The sequence below is a fragment of the Colossoma macropomum genome, unplaced genomic scaffold (genome assembly GCF_904425465.1).
Source record: "Colossoma macropomum unplaced genomic scaffold, Colossoma_macropomum, whole genome shotgun sequence".
Lineage (NCBI taxonomy): Eukaryota > Metazoa > Chordata > Actinopteri > Characiformes > Serrasalmidae > Colossoma > Colossoma macropomum.
Genome location: NW_023494792.1, coordinates 51,797,952 through 51,822,584, shown reverse-complemented (window position 1 = coordinate 51,822,584; position 24,633 = coordinate 51,797,952). Strand labels below are relative to the sequence as shown.

At 39.9% G+C, this 24,633-nt stretch overlaps 1 protein-coding gene across 1 annotated transcript in view; it reads left to right on the top strand.

The window, feature by feature from the left end:
• The first annotated feature begins 993 nt into the window (after positions 1-993).
• The window catches only part of rap1b (RAP1B, member of RAS oncogene family), a 79,320-nt gene continuing 55,680 nt past the window's right edge, over positions 994-24,633 (top strand). Inside the window, exon 1 of the mRNA XM_036577536.1 lies at positions 994-1,120. The gene's annotated coding sequence lies outside the window, so the exon portion shown is untranslated. The remainder of the gene's footprint in view (positions 1,121-24,633) is intronic.

The following is a 24,633-nucleotide window of genomic DNA, read 5'->3' as shown; positions in this document are numbered from 1 at the left end:
TAATGTGTCTAATGGTAAAACAGTGGCAAATCTTTAAAAATAACACTGAAATACTCTTTCTTTCACTTAGTGCCTCATAATAATGTGATTCCACCTCATAATTATGATAATACCTCATAAGTGTGGCTTAGTATCTCATAATAATGAGCTGCTATATCATAATTGTAACTGAAAAATCTTTAATTACGACTTACTGTGATAATTATGACTTAGCATCTTATGATTATGAATTATCATCTCAAAATTAGAACTTAATATGTCATTCTTCTGACTTAGCCTCTCATAAAAATGGCTATGTCATAATTATGGCTGGTATCTCATAATTATGACTCACTTTCTCATAATTATAACTTAGCATCTCATAATTATTACTTATGTTCTCATAATTATGACTTAGCATCTCATAATGACTTACTTTTTACGTTTTCAAATTCTATGTTATCTATTCTTATTATAATGAGTAACTCATTAAGTCATTATTATGAGATGCTATGCCATAGTCATGACATAGTAAGTCAAGACATAATTACTCAGACATAATTATTGAAAGCTTTCACATTATGACTTACTAAATAGCAAAACCTACATTCATTATATATATATATATATATATATATATATATAATATATATATATATGTGTGTGTGTGTGTGTGTGTGTGTGTATAGTTTGTTTTTTTTCCTAGTGGTGGAAACGGGTCTCACATTGTACGTTAAACCACTCTGAATGACTTTGTTTACATAATTAATTATGCAGAATTTTTCGTTTGTAATTACATTAAAGTTACCACACAGATATAATACAATACACATATGAAGAGAATTAATATTCATACAACTGGCAAAATATACCCATATTCACCACAGCACTATAGCGCTAGTATCAGCTGTGGATTTGCAGCACGCTTCTCTCTTTATGTCCAACAGTGGGCAGAGCTCAGAGGAGTGATGCCGAAACCGAGGCTCCGACGTCACACACAACTCAAACCTCACCCAGCGAGGAGAGAGAGAGAGAGAGCGCTGAACTGAGGGAGGGAGGGAGCGAGCAAAAGAGAGACAGAGAGAGAGAGCGAGAGAGAGAGAGAGAGGCGTACAGCGGGTTGGAGCTCCGGAGCAGATCTGTGAGTATTACTCTTATATTTTGGTGGCGTTGCTGTTACCGTTGCGTTAGCCCACATTTCACGTCGTGACAAGGAACGGTTATTCGTTAACCGGAGACCTGGAGCCGCCGTTCAGGCTTTTACGGCCGGCGTGTTTCCGCGCAGCCGTGCGAGAGAGCCCCGAGACCGGGTAGATTATACACGAACACACGGTTTGCGGAAGAGAGCAGGTCAAACGGCTCGAATATGGCGGAGCTGGAGTGAAACAATTCAACTCCTAACGTTTCACAGGCGTCGTTTTTCCCCCCACAAATTCAAATCACACCCTCGCGCTCGGAGGCGAACTTAGCCGAGGGCTGCTGGTGGTCGGGGGACTGTTAGACTGCGTAGGTGAAGCCGTGTGAGGAATGGCGTTTTCTTCTGCCTTTTATTCACGGCTCTGTGGAAGTTACAGCGGAAATGGAAAAGTTGTACGAATGAGTGATATAAGGGGAACTGGGCGTGTTGGGCTGATAACACGATGAAATGTCATTAAACGAAATGCCTTTGTGTGAAGTTACCGAAGCCCACTCTGTTATATCCATCTAGCTAGCGGTCTGTCAGGCATTTGTAGCGTTAGCCTGCGCGCTAAACCGGTTTATTTAATGCCTTGAGCGCAGTCTGCTGGCTCTTCATGTGTCTGAGCACCGACCCCGCCTAGTTCAGGGCTGAGTCGAAGACTAGTTTCTTTTGTAGAAAAAGAGAAATAAATGACCAGGAAATTAGCGCAGTTCTGCTTTATAATCGGAATTGGCCTACCGGCTAACCTAACATACACGAATATTGTAAATATGTTCTTTTCAGAAGTGGCCATGGTATGTACTGTATTTGTGGAGAGAACATACAGATGACCATCATGTTGCAGTCCACTTTGAAGACCATAAACAACCACAGTGATCTGTAGTGCTGTTTGTTAGTTGTTAGGTGATTTGATTCGTCTAAGCTGTGCTGCCATGGGCGTACTGAACTGTTTAGTAAAGGCGTTGGAGGTGGTGAGGAGGATCCTGTTGCCTCTTCATTTATTTTTAATGGCATAATCTTTTATGACTGTGCACTGCTGGTGCCTGGTCCCTGTCATATGGCTCTAGTTGTAAATTAACCTACATGTGTCTATATTGTAGTCTCCTTAAATGTGGAATTTATTCAAATGGTGTGCTCTAACACACAGCGCTGAATTGTGTAATCATTAGGAAAATTACTCACTTCCTATTTCAAAGAGGCTTTAAGCCTACAGTTGACTTCAAGGAACATGGCCTAACCAAGGAAGACTGTGTGATAATATGTCAGTGTTCGAAGCTGATAATTTCATGAATGACACAAACATTTCCTGAGACGCTGCATAGATAAAGCTTTACAGGCTTGCCTTTTTTGCGAACTGTAGAGTCTGTGGCTGCAGACATGGCTAATTTGACTGTTGTTTGCAGGCTCCTTTCAAAATTTGTCCAGCTAATTTCTACTCCTATGTCTGAAAGACTAATTCATTTTAGTTACATGCTGATAGCAGTTAGCTCTGGGTCAAGACAACCTCACCCTGCTGTGGCCTGACCCCAGTCCTGTCCCTCTTGGAGGGAAAGGAAGGAAATCCCCGTGATAGTGTGTCCTCTTGGGCACGGAGGAATGCCGGTTTAGAGGCTCCTTTGGAAAAACAAAATGAAGAGTTGTTGGCTCCCTTTTGGAAAGCGATCGTCCACAGTTTGTGCTGCCTATTGAAGGCTTAGATTGGGCGCCGTGTCAATGTCATGAGTAGTGCTCTCATGTGTTTTGGTCAGAGGTTTGTTGGCCAAGTATCATGGTATGTAATAGATATTTTCCCAGTGCTTTGATTTCCTGTATTGGTGCATCATTGGCCATGTTGCATATGGATGCAAAAATGACACTGTACTGCACCAGACATGTTCTGTGGGAATGGACACTAATGCTAAAGTAAATGGTAGGTTCAGTATGTTGTGTGTTTACCAATGAGGTATTGTCAGGCTGTTGTCACGCTGGGCCTTCAGCCAGCCTAAGACATGGCTGTCATTGATGTATTGCTACAGCACTCAATGGAACTGCATCCAGCTAGTCTAATATAAGAATAATATTACTAGGCAGATTTGTCTCCACACAAGGTTTCCTTTGAATTAATAACTTGCAGTGGCATTTGTAGCAAGAGAGTGATTTGGTAACAACATGCTAAAAGATGGCTGTCTGTAAATCCATTGGACTTTCAGGGAAACAGGAGGGGAAAAGAGGAAAGAAGACGCTCTGGAGAGGAAAAGCGGGAAAGCATGGGGCGGGGAGAGGGCAGTGGGTGTCCCACAGTGAATTGGCCCACTTCCTCTTCGGGCCAAAGGGCCTTGTGAAACCTGGTGGCCCTGTCACGCTTTCCTTCCTTCTTTCGGTCATGTGACCGCACTGAGGGCGAACCAAAGACGCGTCTGGGGGTATCAAGAGATAGCTAGCATGTGATATGATATCAACTGTTGTCTAGTCCTTCATCCTGTTATAGTTCACTAGCTTTTATTTAGATTTCTTCATTGGCTCTGTGCCACTTCATGTGTTGGAGTTAGCTGTCAAGATTGTTGTAAGGCTTATTGGGCTAATGTGGTGCCGTTTGGTTCTGTTTCTCTACCATTTTAATCCCTGAGCAATTCCCTTACATCATTGTCTCTATTCAAGCGTGTAAGCTATAGCTGATGACTGTGGATGCTATTTGTGGCTCTCTCCAGTAAAGGAGTTTGGGTATTCCCTAAGCTGAGCACTAGTTGAATGCCATTAAGAACTGTATTCAGTTTAATAAAATGCAAATGCAGTTTTGCGCCTAATTGATTTAATTGAATCAGGTGTTTTGAAGTGTGCCAAGATGGCACTATCATCTGAAGAACTTGGGCCACACAGTATATCTTTTGTTAATAGTGCTCTATTGGTCTTTTCAGTACTTGCATCATAGAATGCAAATGAGCCCTCTGTGGGTGGGTGGTATTATGTGATCCAACAAAGGTAAATAATTTTGTCCAAATTAGTACATCCAAGAACTTAACCATACCAGTTTGCTTTTCCAGTGAGTTTGTAATACAGGGTGATTCAAAAAGATTTATCAAAATGATTTATTTCACATGTAAATCATTTCAGAACAATGCAATAAATTTTTAATGGTTTAAGTGAGCATAAAGTTTATTATGTAATTTAAAAGTTCTCAATATGACCTCCTCCAGCTGTATGGACAACATCAACGTGATATTCAAATTCATCCCATATTCGATTAAGCATGTCGGGTGTCACTGTACTCACGGCTCTTTCAATGCAATTTCAGAGATCATCCAGTGTTGTGGAACCAACAGTGAATGCTCTGAGCTGTTGGAGGTTCATTGCAGACGAAAATCATGTTGCACAGTTATGACGGATTCACTCTTAATGAAATGGAGAATGCAAAACGCTTTCTGCTTAGGAGTCGTCATCATCCTCCGGTGACAGTCAGAAACTCTGTGACTCCCTCTTTCAGTTGGAATGTGATTGGTTCCTAGGTGCCTCACGGTTGTAAAAATATGCTGCTTTGAAATCGGATGAATCTTTTTGAATCACCCTGTGTATAGCATATCACAATTGCAGTGTGTAGCAATATAATCTCATAAACTCATTTTGTCTATATTCTGCAGCCCTGGGAAGAACATAGACTAGAGATTGGAAAAAAGGAATAAGACAGTAAGAAATGTGGGCATTCATGAACTGTGGATTACATGTCTTTGTATAGGTTATGTAGGTGGAATCTCACCCCTGGGGTCCATGTACAATTGAAGCTCCGATGCCCTGCCATGCTTTGACATTTGACACTGAGGTTGGCCAGTTTGCATTGATCCAGTCCCCTGCTGCCCCTTTTCCTCTGTTAATCTGCATCCCAACCAGCTGTTTGTCACCAGCTAAGCTGCTTACAGTTTATGGCTTCCAGCACTGGAGACCATGCCGTTGAATCAGCCTGAGCAGCACTTCTTTTGGCTTGGAATGTGCTGCAGCCATGCCCTTTGAGTGCTTGGTGATGCTGACGGGGGTTGGTCACTTTAAAGGTGTTACATAATTGTTCTGGACATCACCCACCTAGTAGGCAAGCAGAAGCAGGTCTGTAGTGGGTGTTAGGTAGGCGAAGCACTGTGGGCATCAGCACCATTTGTCTCGATAATGTTATTTTTGTGTTATCTGGCTTCATCTACTTAATTATTTGAGAATTTTTAAAATAATGTTTTCTGTTGTGAAAATATAGATGTGACCAGTGTCAAAGCAATGTTTTTTTTTTCTGTTGGCAAACAAAGAACAGAAATAATAGTGCAGGCACTGCTTTATTGGAAAAAAAAGACCTCCCTAGGCATTATGCTCAGTTTCTGTGTTTCTTAAGTAAAATGCCAAGTAAAAAGATGCACTGTAGTGATCGTGTTTATTAGTCAAAGGTTGTTCAAAATGCATAAACTTGTAGCACAGATTTCCTCGCTGGTCCCTCTAAAGATGAGGCATAAATGGAGTATCTATTTCCCATTGAGCAGAGACTAATTGGCATGCATCTTTTCTTTCCACTATCTCTTGTAATTCATGTAAAGATTCTCATGCAGGCAGGGTTTAAGCTCCCCTGGCAGAGAATGCATTGATTTGTTTCATTCATTTGCGTTGTTTAGAGGCAAAACACTGTTTGGGTAGAAATTTGAAATATGTGCAGCACCCTAATCATTGCTTTGTAATTGTTTTTCCTCTTTCCCTGACAACCTGTAACCTAGGTGAATTGATTGACTTGCAAATGATATGTTATGCTGTGTGTGGCTTCCCCTGATTATGTGAAAACGTATAGGTTGTTATTCAGATGAATGAAGCCTGTATTTTGTTGCCATCCAGTTGGGCTAGAGAAAAATCTATATTCTGATTATTTGATTTCGCTATCACTGTTGACAGTGACAGCCACCCCAAATGTCAGCTGCTTAATTGCTTATTATTATTATTATTATTATTATTATTATTATTATTATTATTAATATGCAATAATGTTCTTAATTTAATTAATTTCCAGTCAAAACAGCCATTAAGTACAAGTTATTTTTTCAGCATCAGAAAAAAGCAGGGAACGTTTAAAAATGCATTTTTTGCTTCTCACAAGCCATGTAATCCCGGTTTTGACTTTTGCATAGTATTGTATAAATATGTACATCGCTGCTGTCGGAAGAAAACCTCGTATCTCCATTTTTGTCGTTTTTCAGTTGGCATAATTTGAAAATGCCAGTTGTCCTTTACATTGTGTGTAAATTTCATGAAGAATGGGCCAAAAGAAACGGCTCAAAAGGACTTTGGGGGAAAAAGTCTGGTTCCATTGACTTACATTAAAAGTAAAGTATGTTTTTTTTTTCCTGTAAAGTTATTGTTTTGGAGACAGCTATATGTAAATATATTTGTCAGCTTATTAGCTCAACTTCACTGGATGGACCATGAAAGTCTAGTGTCTTCATAAAGTATACAATATACTTGGTGGTGTAAATTCTCTGATACGCTACCTACCATTTCTCATTTTCTTTTAGCACTGCTGGCCCTTACATCAAATCCTGTGAGCATGTAGCATTTAGAGAGTGATCCATGTCTAGGGATGTAGTGCTTTGACGCAGTTGGAGTGGCTAAGGTGGAGGTGATTGTGGCTCAGACAACAGCTCAAGCTGGCCTCTCTTGGTTCACAAAAGCCACAATTAAACCAAATAGGTCATCAGGGAGGAGGGTGAACCCTCAGTGAATGACCTCATGTGCTCCATCCTACTTCCTTAGTATCAAACTGCCCCGAACAGTAGTGTTTGTTGCTTGCCTGCAGATCACTTGTGTTTAGTTACCAATGTGTAGTTGAGATCTTACTTTTATTTGTATGTTTCCTGAGTGGATTTGTCTTTTGCACTGGATCTTTTAACATATCTGTTGGAGAAATTCAGAATGATCTAATCCAACAACCGCAGGTTTTGCCTGAAGCAGCATAGTCACAGGGAACAAATGCTCTGCGGCAGGTAGATAATAAGTCAAAGCTCACTACAGGAGTGAATAACAAGATCTGATAGGCGACAGACATATCGTTGTACCTTTTTATAAGCAGTCTGGTTTTGATGTAATGGCCTTGGCACTTGTTACTCCGTGATGATTACATGGTTTCTTCCTGACCTAGGTTTGAAATGAGGTCCAGAAAGGGTTTGCAAAACAGGCTGAAATTGTTTTCTGACCTGCTGCGGTTTGTGCAAATAACAGACAAGAGCCACATTTTGTGTGGTCATTACCACCGCACTGTGCTGCTTTAGATGTTCACCTGCAAGCCTGGAGTTAGTCTGGTAAAACCACGGAAGTCACTATGATCTTTGCATTTGGCTCCTGTCATTCAAGTGGTTAATGTCTCCATCTTCCATCTACAGACACAGTCTGTCTTCTCAGGTTTCACGAGTTCAAGAAACATTTTCTTCTTAATTATTCTCCTCCTGTGTTTGTAAGGTGGTCCTTCAATAAAAGTTCCTTTTTGTTTGTAAATAAGGTTGATCCTGTCTGAACGTGTTTCTGAATTGTTCAAAGCACACTGGAGTTCGGTTAGTTTTCACCAGATTTGAGCTAATGAAATGTTGGCCATCTCCACTCTTGGTTTTAGTGTCATCTGTGCGTGAAAATGCAACATAGTCATTAATATAGGGGATCACTTCCTCATCATCCCACTGCTGACGCATCCATCTCCCCTTTTCTGATACCACTTCTCAGAAACACTTTCTTTAGAGGAACAGAGGAAGCTGCAAAAACGTCTGTTTTTTAATCTCGTCTTTTTTTGTTCTTACAAAAAAATCTGACAGCACCTTCCTTTTAAAGCGTCTGATAAACCTTAACAATTTTCGTTTTCTGCTTCATCGCCTAAGCACTTTCGTTTTTGAAGCGCTGTGTTTCATGATCATCTGAACCTCAGACTCACAAGAAATACATTGTGTAGAATCACAAACATCTATTATAGAAGTGGTGGGCTAAAAAAGGAACACTCTGATGGCACAAAATGATGTATTTATGTTTTACATTAAACTGGGCGGCGATATCTCATCATACTCTTCCATGCAAAACAAATAAATAGACTATACAATTTGCTTGATGGTTTTCATCTGGCCAGTTCCCTTCATGCACATGGGAAACATGCTGAGAGATCCTGCAGTAAAACAGCTCCAGCAGGTCCCTCTTTCAGGGTCTCTCTGTTTCTACTGTATGAAGAGGTTGTTGATGTTTAGGTTAAGAGAGTCTTGAGGAATGAGGAGCTAAGCTGGGGTCAGAGAGCAGGTTACGGGCCTCCCATATATGGGCTTGTAGGTGAAGATTGAGGCCCTGAGAGACATTTACGCAGAGGAGCATTAAAGTGATGGATAATGCCGTGGGAAATGTGGAATGAAGAATTCAAAGCTTTTGGAAATTTGAAAGTTTTTTAGGAAAAATCATGGAATTTAACGGAAGTACAATTTTTCAGCCTGCTCTAGCTCATATATATATATATATATATATATATATATATATATATATATATATATATATATATATATATATATATATATATTGCATCCAGATGATGATAGTGAACAATAGTTGTGTTTACTTAGCCTGAACTTCCTTTTTCTAAATTGCCTTAGATGTCCAGGATTTTGCTTTGCTATCATATTGACGTCAGCTTTCCACAGTCTGCCTTGTGCCACCCTCCTGCCTCCAGTGTCCACTTTCTTTGGAAAGCCAAGATATGGTCACTTAGTGACAGAAAAGAAAACCCATCAACTCAAAACAAACTTATAATAGAAATAGCGTAGTAATCAGTACAGCAGATTAGGTTGAATAATGCTGGAGTGTTCCTTTAACTTCAAGCTGTAGGTTTTTCATGAAAAGAAAAGAGCAGTAGCGAAGCTACAAAGAAGTGATGCCACTTATGAAGCGAAGCAGGGTCTCTCTTTATGCCTTTTTCACTGTATTTGAGAGAATTATGTCACCTGAAGCTTGGCGGGATATTTTTAGCACTCACGGTCGTGCCATTTAGCGAGCCGTCTGTACCATTGTAGCACGCACAATGTGTGCTTTGGCTGGCTGGCTTCATTCAAGGCCCTGTGTAATGGGCACTGTAGCATTACAGCGCTGCCGGAGTGGTATTCAGCGTGGAGCCCTGACCTCAGTGAAATGTGTGCTTGATTACGGATGCCTTTGATTCCACAGGATTGTAGCGCTCTTTCTTGATGGCTGTTTGCAGCTGTTAGTGTGCACCTCTTCGAGCTAGTCTAGGGCTTGAGCCACTTGTGCTGCTTTTAGTGGCTCTGTCAAATGAGACTACTGTAGTTGTGAGAGAGATTACAAACCACTGCAGTTATCTGTATTTCTGCATAAATAATTCTTAAAATGTGATGTGATCTTCAGGGAAGTTATAATACAGTTTTTATTTAAGAAATATAAATGGTATTTTACATTGCCATGGAACAGATGGTTTAAACAGTTAAAGGAGTTTATTGAAAAACTGTCAGGGCCCATCATTAAGGCTTGTTGGCTTGGCCACGATCAGATGATTTTATGATTTTCTTGGCCTCAGGCAAGTGAAATGTGGGTTCACTTGTTCGTAGGACAAATCCTTGAAAGAGCTCAGTGTCTTTAGTAACTAGTATAATGTTCTTTATTGCTGTGATGTCTATTATTGGCAAGCTCAATCAGACCCGTCCTGATCAGTCCTGTGCAGCGCATAGGAGGCATTTTGGTTTGTTCCTGTGTGCAAAATGTTTACTTCATGCATTTTCTTGGATGTTCTGCTGAAACTCATGTGGGTGATTGGGGTCAGGCTTCGCAACATAAATATATTCCCTTCACCATTTGTATGCAGTGTTTTTGTTTTCTCCAAATTTACTAAATGGTAGTTCTGTTAGTGCTCTGGAACATAGAGATGGTCTTTAGCAAACTTGAGACTGTCAGTGGCATATTTTGGAGAGCGCCGTTCCCCCCCCCTCATAGTAACCTCTCATGATTGTCATCGTAGGCTCATGTACACAGATTTTATCAAGTGTGAGACATGTCTGCACATCCTAATCCAACATCCAACATTTTGTATAGATCTATATAGAACAGGCAGGGCATGTCAGACACACAATCCAGTTACCTTCTTTTCAAGAGGTCACTTTTTGTGTTAGCTACCTTGCATCTTTAAACTGTTTGTTCAGGAAAGATATAGCAATGTAAAATGTTTTGTAGTGGTGCAACAGTGCATTCAGCCTATGATTTGAGTTGATAATACATTTTGTAAAACGTTAAAAGCACTTGTATAAATACTTCTAAAGAGTTCACAAGCTTTCTCACACCTTTATGTCTGCAAAATTACTCCCAGGCCCTTTATAGAGACTTGTGGGTTGTGGACTGTGGGTCCAGCCATCGGGTGCATTTCATTGAGGGTGATGTGTGACGTGTGTCTCCTTAAAGGCAGTAACTTAGAGGTCTGTAGTATTACGCAAGGCACGTTAATCTCCAAATGTCTGTGCATGTACTTAAGCATGTGGCATCTTCATGACTCTTCATATTACACTGCGCACCTATGCTTGTACTCGGGCTCTGCCTCACTTGTCGAAATATTTAGTTGAATTTCCCCACAAAGTGACATGTGGAGACTCCCACTGCTGCGTCCCAGAGGAGAGATTGGAGCTTCTCGATAAGCCCCTCCGAGCAGCAAGCTAGCCATCCCTGCAGCTTTGAGAAAAAATGCGCTCCGAAAGCTGGAGTAGTCACACCAGCTTACTTCTGTCTCCCCCCAATTTCAGTTGCACAGATACTAGTTCAACAGGACTATTAGTTTTGCCTGTGCTATATCGTTGTTTGCTATGGCTGATTTATTCAAATAGAAAGCAATTACTGTTTAATTGCCTTCCTTTCTGGAACTATAAAAGGAATTGAATTTTCATTTTTGTGTCCTCTATAATTAGCCTGATGATGGCTGTTTGTGTGGTTTTCGAAACATAAAGCCTTCTTGCTTACGTGAACAGAACTACTCATTTGCTTCTAGGTTTATGTATGATGCAGCTCAGATAGGCTCTGGTGATGGTGGTGTCCGATCAGCTCCATTAGATTTTATGCCTCTTCTTATGTCTGTAGTTCATCACTAGTCATTATTTTATTTTCCAGTTGAAAAAGGTGAAACCATAAACCCACTGAACTGGACTTCTAGCTAGGATTTTATAAAAGATTTGGTATATTTTGAAATATGCTGCGCTTTGTTCTCTCCTAATGGTATTCTGATGAGGTACTTTATTTCAGAAGTCAGTTGCTGATGCCTTTGGTTTGCATTGGAACTCATAGCTGAATAGCCACCTATTCATGTTTTCAAATCTTCTCTCTTTGCTCTTCAAGAGCTCAGACCATTTAACTGTACCTGGTGAATGACACCAAAGGTGGCTGCAATGTTTCAGTCCTAAATTATCTGATTAGACTTTCTTCTTGCACAGGCTTTTTAGATTTAAACTATAAATTAGACCAGGGTGGTAAAGGAACCGGACTGAATTCCCACACCTGTGAACCCTGCCCTCTCCCTGCAGGAATTCCCATTAGCTTATGTGTTTAGGTAGGCTTTATTCTTCTTTGGTATTGTAAAGTCATTCAGGTAGTCTGGAACTGTTGTGAAACCCACTTTGTGGACTTTCCAATGAGGAATAAGGAATGATTGTTGGGTGTAAGGGGCATTTTATAGTAGTGATTGTAGTCCTGTAGTTCAGCCATCTTTGTATGATTGTTTTTAGTCATAGCTCCACATACATGTACTTGTCATTTGTAAAAATCATCTCTTATGTCTTGACTGTTATTACTTTATTAAACGAATAAAACAATTTTGACTTCCTTGGTTTTCTTCCTCATTGTTCTCACCACATTGCCACCATCAGTAAAAGTCCCTCAATACTTTTTAAATAAACAACATGAAGACCGTCTACAGAACACGTCTGTTTTGTATTCAGTAGTTCAAATGCACATTGCTGTACTTTTGGTAAAGCTGTTGGTCAAAATTAAACCCCAATCCTCATCATCTGCTTCAGACAGAATCCTTTCATCATCTTGCACAGTAGGAGGCTACCTTAATCAGGGTGCAAGTAAATGCCAGTCCAGAATGTCACTGCCAAGATAAGGTCTTTAAATTCCTCACCCCATTTAATCAAACCTGATCTCTGTATGGGTCCTCACTCCCTGACGGTCTGCATCCTCTGTCACTGTAGTATCCCATTTCATGTCAGTGTATATGTTCTGTTTGCATGTAGGGCTTTTGAGTGACCTGAGTGTGTTTGTTTCCCCCACTTGTGTTAGTTTGTTTAGCTGTGAAAACTGTTTCTGAAGAAGTTTGCCTGAGAAACGTCCTGCTCGTCTGGATGGTAAAACAGTTCGCCCTGTCTGTGACACTATTACATCTCTAGAATAGGGAATGATGGAATAGTTAATCAAGCTAGTGGAATTATTAATTGATGATTAACTTTTGTGTGGAGCACCAGAACACAAACGAAGTGTAAGGAAAATGAAGAAAGCTAAACATGGGTGATTTTGTGTTGATCTGAAAGGAGGATCTTGGAAAACATTATAATCTGCGTGAAACTCCTTGTTACTTTCAGCACCTCATTTTGAATTTAAAAGAGCCTAATTTAAATTTCAGCTCCTCTAGTTTGCTCTCTCTCCCCCTCTCTCTCTCCCTCTCTGTTTCCCTTTTTCTCCCTCTATTTCTCTCCCTCTCTGTTTCCCTCTTTCTCCCTCTCTCTCTCCCCCTCTCCCCATTTATCACTTCTACGTTACTGTGCTGTTCTCATCTTGGTGGTTTAGTTTTTCAGAATGTTGCAGTGCACTGGTGGGCTATCGATTACAGTGCTCGTCTGCTTTCTGAGTGGTGTTGGGTTTCAGGGTCTCAGGTGTGTGTGTGTGTGTGTGTGTGTGTGTGTGTGTGTGTGTGTGTGTGTTTTACGTTCATTTTGAGGACAAAAGTGCTGGAAAACCAGAAAAGACGGCTATTGTACAGAGTCTGAAGGGGCAAAATGACTTATTTCTTTGCTGCTGTTTAAGGTTAAAGTAGGATTTTAAATTCTAAAGATTTAGAGTTAAATGGATTTCCACCAGTTTGACAATTGCTCCATACCGCCACCATTAAAGATGTAAACAAAGTTATCCAGAACGACGATGATGTGAAATGATTCAATGTAGAGAAGCTTACCAAATTAGATTTTCTTTACCATGCTGGTGATATGAGCCTCGGGCTGAAACTTCTTAATGCTGAAATCTTGTCTTTTCTGTTTAGTCACCATGACAACTTCAGTTAGGACTGAATTTAGGGAAGAAGCTGTAATAGAACAACTGTTCTTAAGTTCATAATCTTTTCTTAACTCCAGATAAGAAAACGGTACTACAGAAGCATCTTAACTAGACAGAATTTTCTAAATACTGTCCTAAATTTGAGACAACCCCACACTTAACTTGTGTTCCAACCATCTGTTTCTATCGGTTTATGCAGTGACCTACAGCATAGTTCACTATAACCAGCATAATAACATTACATTTATCTACATTGAAAATGAAGTGTTTGAGGGTGCACTGCAGACACAATCTCCACCATCCCTTCTTATTACTTTCATGTGTTTAACATCAGTTATTGTTGATGAACACTTGTTAGATGAAATATTACAGTGATGTCAGTAAATAATGAGGAGGCAGAACTGAATATGTGTCTGTTTATTAGAAGGAATTACGTTAGCGTGGTTGATTTAAAGTGTAGAGAGCAGTGACGTTCTGATACACGGCACAAAGCTCTGTCACAGTATTCTTAACTTTCAGTTTATCATGCATTAATTTTGTTTTAACCCTTTTTTTGTGCATCAGTAACTGTAGTTAGCTGTCTGGCTAATGAACCTGATTATGTTGATTACATGTTTACGTTTTAGCTGTGCGTGTCTGGTTGCTTGCTTGGTAACAGATATGACAGTTGATTGTTAATTTCCATTGAGTAGGTTAAGATTTCTAGCTTATGATAAGGTACTGTAGAATAAGATTTGCTTCTGTAAAACAAATTTGTGAAAATAATCTTGTCTTGTCTCGACCTGTTCAATCTTAAGACAAAAAGATACAAAGTAGAAAAATAGCCATTCTTTTGGTATCAAGAACAACCAGTGAACTTGCACATCTTGTAAGTTTTTATATGTATTGTTTAAAATGATAAAATAGTGGTAAATCATTGAAAAATCTTTCTTTCTATTTTGGCTTACAACACCCTGCATATACCTCTCCACCATGAATTGGAAAAAAAACAGACAAACACATTTTAGGCCAAAACCTTATCACAAAGCTATCTTAAAACAAAGTTTCAGACATTAGCCATCATATTTCTAACAATTACATGTAATGTGTTTCTGTGATGTAGCTTTTAGAGTCATTAAACACTTCAGATGTCTGGTTCCTATATCCACTGCTGTGAATAATTCTCTGTAAGGTTCTTTGGAAATGGATTTTATATCAAACCATTTTGAATGACTTTCTCTACTTCATAACCATTGTGCTGAAATTTTGAAACACGGTGGATTTCCCCTTTAAGGCCCAGTCACACTAGTGCAGTTGTCACCAACCCTGCACCTGGAGATCTGCTTTCCTGCAGACTTTAGATCAAACCCTAATTGACCCCACTTGATCCATTTAATTATTGCCTTCAGAAGTCCTTGATTAGCTTAATGATGTGTTAGATTTGGGCTGGAGGACCTGTAGGAAGGTACATCTCTGGAAGGAGGGTTGGTGACCACTGCACCAGCATTTTGTCAGCGAAACTACGAGCGAAAGTGCGTTCTTTTTAATGAAATGCACAATAATGAGCCGTTTTGCTAAATGAGTGTTTCTTTGCAAACGTGAACGTGAACCATGTGCTTCTCTACAAAATAGTACAGCATGTCAAAATAAAAACTCCTTTTTAAAGTGTGACACAGTGCATAAGAATAAAAGTCCTGAGAAGGACGGCTTTTATAATTTTGTTGTGCTTCACGCCAACAAGTAACTGTTCCAGACTTTTACATTTTTAACAGTTTAATGTAGGCTAAAATATTTAAATGATCAGAGTTTTGAGTGATAGAGATAAGAAGGTGATAGTTTAGATGTCTGCATTTTCAGATGGACTAAAATTAATTATGGGAGTATGGTTGAATATGAAATGCTTCTGTTCATTATGCCTCACTTTAAAAATTCTTAATTTTTACAATTTCAAAGAATAGATAGGTCATGTTTTAGATCTGAGACTTCTCTTGTAATATGAGGCATACAGATTTTAAATTAAACAAGGGGGCAAATATTAGGGTGGTCCTTGGTATCAGGATCAGTATTTTGCGAGAGAAAAAGTGGGATCGGTGCATCCCTATTTGGCAAGTTAGTTAGCCTGCTAACTGCACCAAATTTTTTTGTATTTTATTTATTTTTTTTTTATTGACAATCTTGCAGTCCAGCCTTGGTCATGTTCATTTTGCGAGGCAAGGTGAGCTGCAAATGTCTAGACTGACTGTGGCTTAAGACCTAAAATTCTTATTATATGTCAGCAGATACATAAATACATATATATATATATATATATATATATAGGTCATGTGTATGACCCCATATCCTGACTGTGCATAAGGACGTGAGTATGTGTGTTGGTGCAAGTGCTCTGGCTTGGCTCTGGAGCAGGATCAGGATCAGCGTGGGAGACAGGCAGCCTGCCTGACTCATGTATGGTCACGTTCCCTGTGATGACATCACCTTGAGGAGCTTTGCATGCACACGTTCTGCTATGTTTGGCATGCTCCCACTCACACACTTGCTCGAGCGCACACAGAGATGTCAGCAGGATAACGGCAAGACAGAACAACACATAAAGAAGTGGAGGCACATGAACACGATCTGTCGTTGTGCACTCTCTCTTTCGTTCTCTTTTCTCCCCTTTTTTTTCGTTCTTCCCTTCCCCCATTCTCCTTTCATTCATACCCTCTTCAGGTCAGTGTGTTAGGTGGTCTGGCTGGCAGCCAGAGGCTGGAGTGAGGTAAGGACTTGGAGATTTCCCCCCTCGTAGACTGGAATAGGAAAAATAAACCGCACAGCTCAGGTCTCCTGCTTTCCCTCCAACAACCATTCACTTCAGTGATGGAGAAGAGTGCACACAGATCATTGTCTCAATGTTGTAGTCTGTGTGGACATATAATGCCAGCGAATGGTCAAGAAAGCCGTTCTCTGTCCAGATTTGATACTACTGCTAGGGCTGTACAATAGGGCCTGAATGCTTCCTACTTTCCAAAAAGAAGACACAAATCATTTTCTTCGAAGATATAAAATTTAGAAAAATGTATACCAAAATGTGCAATATCTACATAAAAGTAAACAAACAATATAAACTATGAGGCTTCATGTCAGAAAAATTTAATTTACAATCTGATTTTGTGTTTCTCTATGAAGTGTGGATCTTACCATCTGGCTGAAATGATGGAATCCAAAACCAAATAGAGGGGGACCCTGTAACATGTAACTGCTGCTCCACTTGAGATGAAAAAGTCTTGTGACACCCCTAATTGCTACGTATTGTAATGAGCCATGCAATGCAACACTCATTGGTAAATCAGTAATGTGATCTGGTTACAGTGGCCTGCATTAATTTTACCGACATATCTCTCTCTTTTTTGTTTTTGTTACATGAATACTTTGATTAGAGAATATAATGACTATGTTTTCTTTTGCGATACCAATATTGTAGACTGTCATGCTCAAACTACTCAAACCCTCTACTATCCCACAGAAAGAAATCAGACAACATCATCGCATCACGCAACGATGCGATCCAACAGGATTAGATCATTCTTTTTTCCCTCCAGTATCTGATCCAGTGTTTTGGCTAAAAGCTGATGTTACATCGTTTCATCTGTAATTTTGATTTATCAGAACATCCACAGAACTGGAGCAGTGATTGGTCACGATGTTTAGCACAGTGTAAAACACAAACCTTGTGATTGGTTAGATTTATTTGCATACTGTTGGCTTCTATGTTGTCATTATTGCAGAAGTCTACATTTCAATTAACAAACCATTGTACAGTATAAGGTTAGTGCTGGGTATCATTCAAAAATTTGTTATACCAAAAATGATATCTTAATGTCTATAGCGATTTCTGTACAGTGCTTTTTTTCGATACTTTATTTTAAATAACTGGCTGAAAGTGGGTGCGGCTTGAACCAGAAATAAGTGTTAGGTGGTGGAAGTGGTTATATTTACTGTCTGTAATGAATTACAGGCTAATCATGGAGCCCTGACCGTAATAACATGCATATAAAATGTAATTTAGAGAGCCAATCAGCAACCATGGATAAATTTTTTTTTTCTCTCCATAATGAAGAGCTTGTTGTGTATTTTTAAGTGCCTTTTTAAAAATGGTTCTGCTTTGTTACAAAGCATAGAACTTTTATTTTGAGGTAAACAGAACCCCTGCTAAGAGTGGCCCACAGATCTGAACACTGACTTCTTAGCTACTGAAATTTTAATGACATGGAGGTTATTGATACACTGTAGTAATTTGTTTGGTGTCATTAAATTATTATATTTCAGTACCCAGCCCTAAATATAGGCTAGTACAATTTTGTACCTGACCAGTACTTTCTAGTCTGTGAGCTAAGATAGCCATTTATTGATGTAACACTTTGTTGTCTGTGGTTTGCTATGGGTGTAGAAAGTGTAAAGGAGAGCATGCAAAGTTATCACCCACCCCCAGCTCTGTTACACAGATGTGAACTCATTGTGAGGCACTGACATGGCGGACGTCTCCAAGAAGGCACTGCTTGAGGTTTATGAGGCAGGGCTATCTGGTTTCCGCTGCTGCAGGGGAGCTTGAGACACGGTGAGGGCCCCACACCCTAATCTTAACCAGTAGGAGCTTCCTTCCACCCTGCGTCCATGACAGAAACGCATGCACATGTGCGACAGCTCATTCTCTCGGACTCTGACCAGGCCTCAATATCCAGGCCTGATTCTGCACATTGCCCTTTAGGTCTATGACACATCTGTAGTCAATAGATTAATATAAACAATTAATCTGCAGGCTCTTATTTAATTAACTGACTAAATCAGTCATTATGCCTTCTGCCATTTCCTCTCACTTTGCCCATCTGGGCCCATAATGCAAAGTTCTCTCTGTGTGATTACTGCTTTCTTCTTTGATGGTACTGCAAAGCAACAGAAGCTGCCCTCAGTGCTACTTGAAATGTGTTAAAATGACAGCATGTATCATGTTGTTGCCGTTGGAACCAAATCTCATGAAAGCTGCCGTTTACGTGGTGTCAAAATTGTATGATGAATGGTCGATAGAAATCATGCAAAATGACTTGGAATAAAACGTTACATTAACTTGCATTGAAAGTTTTTGGCTCTTTTGTAAAGTTACAACGTTTTGTTTCAGTAGCTACAATACGAACATTATAGAGCATTATAAAGGGCTTAATTGTGCCAATTGTGTAACTAAATGATGCATTGACTTTTTTCCATTATTGATAGTTGCTTTTGTCAATTATCAATAATGGAAAAAGGTAATGCATCATGCTGGCCTAGACAATTATTGTCAACTCTCAGAAACATAACTTGCGCTAGTATTTGTTCCTCCATTTTGTGTTAATTTCAGACACTCATATCACTTTGCCTCAGCACAACAAACTGTACTGCAGGTTTTTTCTTTTTTCTTTTTTTCTTTTCCTGCTCCTTCATGTTGTTCTCCCTGACCACAGCCTTCTATAGCATATTTCTGGGTCTGGTTGTCTGGTAGCTCTGTTTCAGTGTACATGGCTGGTCCTCACATCTGGCCACCCAATGCTTTGGGTTGGGGGGCTTAAAAAGGGGGCTAGGAGTTGCGTGCAGTACAGGAATTCTTAAAGAGGGAAATCTGCGTGTCGTCAAATCTTTGTGCCTTGTTGTTGTTTTGGCAGTTTGAGTCCCACTGTAAAACCGCACACCTCATGTTGCAGCCCAGTGTTGGGTGATGTATTTCCTTTTCTTTCCCTTTTCAGTTTCATCTCAACAGCTGCTTACAGGAGGTTGGAGCAATGTTGAACTTTGTCTAGAATGAATTTCTAGAGATGAAATTCTCAAGTTTGCTGAGGTTGAGGTTTGTCTGACAGCAGTGTGTTACAGGGTGAAATGCCATGGTGAGCTCCTAAAAGTTCTTAACTCTGGCTTCAGCTCTTCAGTTGCCCGAACTTGTCAGTGAGTATCTGTGTTTAAACGAGTCTAGGTGTCTTGAGTCGGGCGTGGCTAGAGATCCTGAATTTCTCTCTGCAGGCTGTGATTTGCAGAGAAAGAAGATATTTCCCCATCTAGAGTGCATGTATAGGCTTGTGTGTCCCAAGCTGCTGCTGAAATATGGGAAATCAGGAAATTAACATGTTGTGTTGTGTGTGTTTTTTCTTTTTTGCTCACTCTCCGTTTAATCCCCGGTCTTTTGAGGGAAGATGGTTTGAAAGCTACAGCAGTCATCACCTCAATCTCCAGACATCCTCATGCTAGCTGTCAACCTGGGGCGGAATGCCAGGCATTCTGCAGTTGGAAGGCCGACAGTAGGCCCAGCGTTGCACAGCATCATTAAACCTTTCTGCATTAACAACCATCATCGCTATGTGTGGCCTGTCATCCATCAAGTCTTTTTTTTGAGTATTGGATGGTCCTCTTAATTCTCTCCACTTCACTATTAGGTGCAGTCGCCCACAGTGTGTTCTTTTACATAATCGTCTAATCTGAGTGAAAAGCCATCCATCACCCGCCTCCCCCGATCCGTTCTCCTTGGGCTTCACTGCTGAGCTTTTCCTTAAGCTGTACTCTGCTTGCATGATTTGTTCTCTACACAAGTTGTTTTCTTTTTTGATTCAGTGGGGTTCTTTTTCAGAGTAGTGGTATTTCAGTATTTGTGGGGTTTTTACAACTCATACAGTAGTGTGCAAGTTTGAGCACCCCAGTCAAATCACAGGTTTTGTTTATTTATTTAAATAAATTAATCTCCTACAGAGAACACACTTAAATATGCCATTTTGTTTTTTTTTCTAAGTTTAAAATATTGGACAAAAATAAAGCATTTAAAATAGAAGTTGTGCCCACAATTTAGTCCCCCCCCCCAATATGTTAAATAGGATGTGTTAACTTATTTTCACTTACTACAACAAACTTTTTTTTTTTTTTTATGTACACAAATCTGAAGTGTCATACCATACCACTCTCTCCCAAGTTCAAACAGTCTCTATAGAAACTAAGCTGCAAAACATCCTGTTTTTAGTTCTTTGTTTTTGTGATGTCACAAAAACCAATGCATTTATAAATAGATGACTATGCAGCCTACATCAGTTTAGCTCGGCCCATTCATGTTGACATTGAGTTTTTCAGCCTGTACTGCTTTTTCAGTGAGACACAATACATGACAGCCAATCCGAACTGAGTTAATTTACATATCAGTCTTAAAGGCAAAGTAACAAAAACAGTCTGTTTAATTCTGAGGGATAAAAAGAGGCTGAATGTCTAAAAATGATTTATGATTTTGGCACATAAACCCAGACAAAGATCATAAATGACCTAAGGGGATGGGGTAAAAAAAGGCTATAAGATTGAACAGTAGTGTGGTAGATCATATTTCATGTTAGACGTTCAGTAACTTGAGTATGAAAATAACTTTGTGTAATGGTAATGGAAAGGTGTTCTGCACATATGCACTAACAGGTCCACTCAGGCAGAACAGAGGCTAATTAAACCTGAGCACTAATATGATGTCTGCCATTGCTGTGATGGTAGAGATGTTCTTACTCAGTAAGACAGGATGTGTATCTGTGCCAGCTCATCTGGACTGATGTAATCGGAGTTTTGTTCTGGAGGGCAGTGTATTTTTTTTATTTTATTTTATTTATTAAGGTACAGGAAGCTAAGTTAGCATTTTGTTGCTGGTATATCCTATTAGAAAGACTACAAGCACTGACTGCTAAACCTGTCCCTTATAATCACCACTACTGCAGTGGTATTAATGCTCTTGGGGCAAGAGTTAGTGCTGTTGTGTGCAACTGTGCTATTCTGGAGTGGCTGGACAGCATAGCGTTATGATATCATTGTTGTGATTAAGTGTTAAGTTATTTTAAGTATATCATCTGTACTCTAGAAGATCTGCTTGCAGAGACAGATTTAGACCAATTATCGAGAGCCTGTAAACAGTTAACTCAGTGGTAATAAGTAGCTAATTGGATGTCGGCACATTTTGCCATTACCTTTTTCTCCACCATTTCCTTGTTAAATTGTTTAATTCATTGTAGTTTTTTATAGCCTCTTTCTAGAGGTGGCACAATACCCCCCCCCAACACCTTTTTTGATCCCATTATTTAAAGTAGCTTAGCTATTTTTAATTGAAGCACTTTACTTGATGATCAGATGATCATCTAAAAGCTGGCAATCAGACTGAAACTACTCTGTTACTCTTCTGCTCTAGAGGAAGAAACACACAGCTAACACCACATCAGAAATGTGAATGTGATAATTCAGGATAGATTTGTTACATGATTGAATCAAATTCATTTTTCACTCTGATAGGCAGTTCAGCTTTTCTGCTAATATCTGCCTAATACAGATTTGCTGTCTTTACTTCTTTTTAATGTGGCACTGCAGTTTTGGTAGTGTTTTTGTTCTTTTCACAATCCTCAGATAAACTAAATTATAAGCACCTGCAAAGCCTCTCTGTCTGTATTTTTCTGAAGCACAGTGTTTTTGCTTGACTTATGATTTTGTCTGGTGGTGAAGATTTACCATGTTCAAAGTTTCACCACACAAGGCGTGGAAAGTGTTTTAGATCAATGGTTAGATTACTTCTTATGTGTCCTGTGCAGATATTTAGAAAGACTGCAACTTCTGTGCAAAGCTATTCACTGTAGCACCCAAAAGGTAGTTTTCTGTTTGCGTCAGCGTTATCAGAAGTGCTATTTCCTGTGTGAATGTTCAACAAAAGACCACTTGGAGCAACCCACATGTGCCGCTTGTAGCAAACCTATCTGTAAACTAGTAGAAACTTAACTTGGTAGCATTATATTGTTGTATTTCACTACAGTATTGACTGTTTAATATTTTCATTGCTCTAATAGTAGATTAACAGTGTCAGTAGAAAGAACTTGAAATTTTTAATATTGCTTTATTGTTGCTCTGCTGGAGGGCAAATGTTGAAAGTGTGTATTAGACAGCCTGGCTACCTTGGGGAATGAGTCTTGTACGTTTAACGTATTGAGCAGTATGTCTCAATGACTCATAATTTAGCAGTCTAGCTCAATAATGATCCTATTTCTCAGTTTGCTGGCCAGTGGACACAGGCTGGAGGGCCAGTGCCAGTGGATTCCCCAGTGGCTGGTTAGTGCGAGCTGTTTGAGTCTGCGATGCAGACAGGCATAGAGTCCTCTCAGCCAAGGGAATGACCCCATTAGACTGGGTGAGTAGATTACGCCCTCAGTGGTCCCATCCCTGTCAAACGCCATCTCTTGCTCACTTTCTCTGCCTCTCTGTTTTGCTCTCTCTGCAAATATGTATGTGCATCATAGAGCTGTCACTATGGATTATATAGGTAATGCGTAATCCACCAAATATTTTTAGTACGGCAGGTAATCTGAGCTTTTTTTGACAAGGCAGAAGTGCTTCATTAAAAAAATATTGTTGCAATAATTGCATATATCTATCCATCAGGCTGTTTCTTACTGTAAGACCAGTAGGAGACTTTAAAAATTGCATTATCATGCAAATTGCTAACTATGCATTGCAGATATATTGAGAAGGTAAATTTGTTATAATTATTTGTTTAATTAATATGTTGTGACTGCCCTAGTTGATTATATACACTTTTTATATAAAATCTTGCCTTTTTCTTCAAAAAAGTAAGACTATCAGCAGGCGTTTCCTTGATAGACCATGATAAACAATATATTGTCCCTGCCACGCAAAAACCTTATCTTAATTTTTGTTGGGGCGGGGGGCATAATTTAGAAGTATGTGTTAAAAAATCATGAATGGGCCAATAGATATGGTTCAAAAGCCTATGTTAACTTCCATTATATGTTGCAAATGTTTTTCGTTGTCCTGTGAAGTTGAACCATTTTTGAGAGGTTTTGTTCTGGCAACAACTGTATACTCCACTCCTCCACGGTGTGATACTGTTCCCCCCACTGCTCAATGCTTGGAAAAGTGTTTTGAGCATGTCGTCATTGAAACAAAGCGACCAACGCCCATGTTCTCATTAAGGGGAGACCCTCAGGGCTGTCCCATAGTGCCTCTTTTTCTTTCCGCTGTTCATGGAGTCCCAGCCTAGAACAAAAGAGCAGTTCCGATGTTTTTACATTCCACCGTGGAATTCCACCGAGCAGAATTTCATCCCGCCTGGCCCTCCTCCCTCTAGACCCTGTTTTTGACACAAGACAACGAGCAGGCCTAGCAGCCTGTGTAAATAAGTGTGCTCCAGATGCAGCTCCGGGGAGAGGCAGCAACGTAACTCATATCGCTGATATTGTTGCTTTTACCCTCCGGTGATCCTGGGCTGATTCGTTTTGACTATGCAACATGCAGATATCTGGTGCACAAGGGGGCTTTCCGTCACACCAGACACCAGCAAGTGGGGGGAAAAACAGAGATGGGATTTAATTCTCCAGAGTAACGACGTTCCTCAGCTCAGCTAAGAGTTCTACTAAATGCTCTGTTGGGTTTATGTAATATTGGTCTTGGGCTTGCCTTGCGGGCTTGTTTCTCTGCATCTTCCGAGTGCTGTGTGGGAGAATGTCTGAGGTATATTAGTGCTTTTCACAGTTAAGTGCACGTTTTGCAGTTAAACTGCACAATGACATGCCACTTTGGATAATACAGAGGCTTAATGCTGATCTATCACACATCCTCTGTTGATCTTTACCTTTTCTGAAGTTGAATGAATGTGGCAACACATTTAAAGTGCAAATCTAACACATCAAAGTAAGAATGCCTTAAAGTGCTTTTACAACTGTAAAACTAATCAGATTGTCTTACTCTGCTGTTTTGCTTCACTGGCTTTCGTCAGATTTGTCCAGGAAACAATTTGCACATTGCATTAAAAATAGATGGGAGGTGTTTCAGATACAAAATGGCTTTTAGATAGTTGGATGCCTCTGCTCTGCAGTAAACCCTAAATGGCTCACCATCCTCTGCTGGAGCTGCTCACTTGTATCATGTCATATCATGTGCTGCTCATGCTAGCTGATCTGACTGCAGCTACAAGTCAAGGGGCCAGTCTGTTTTTGTGAAGATGATGAGGTCAGGCCCCACCGTGTCTGTGAGACGTAAGATTTAGCTGACTGTTGTTTTGGGAATTCACAGGTTTGCAGTGAGCGAGAGGTGAAGAAGAACAGATTGCCTTAGGAGGAACACTTGCACTCATCATAGAGGCCATTACCAGCACAGCATCACTGTTCTATCAAAACAGTTTTTTTTTTTCATTTACTTTATCTCTTGCACTG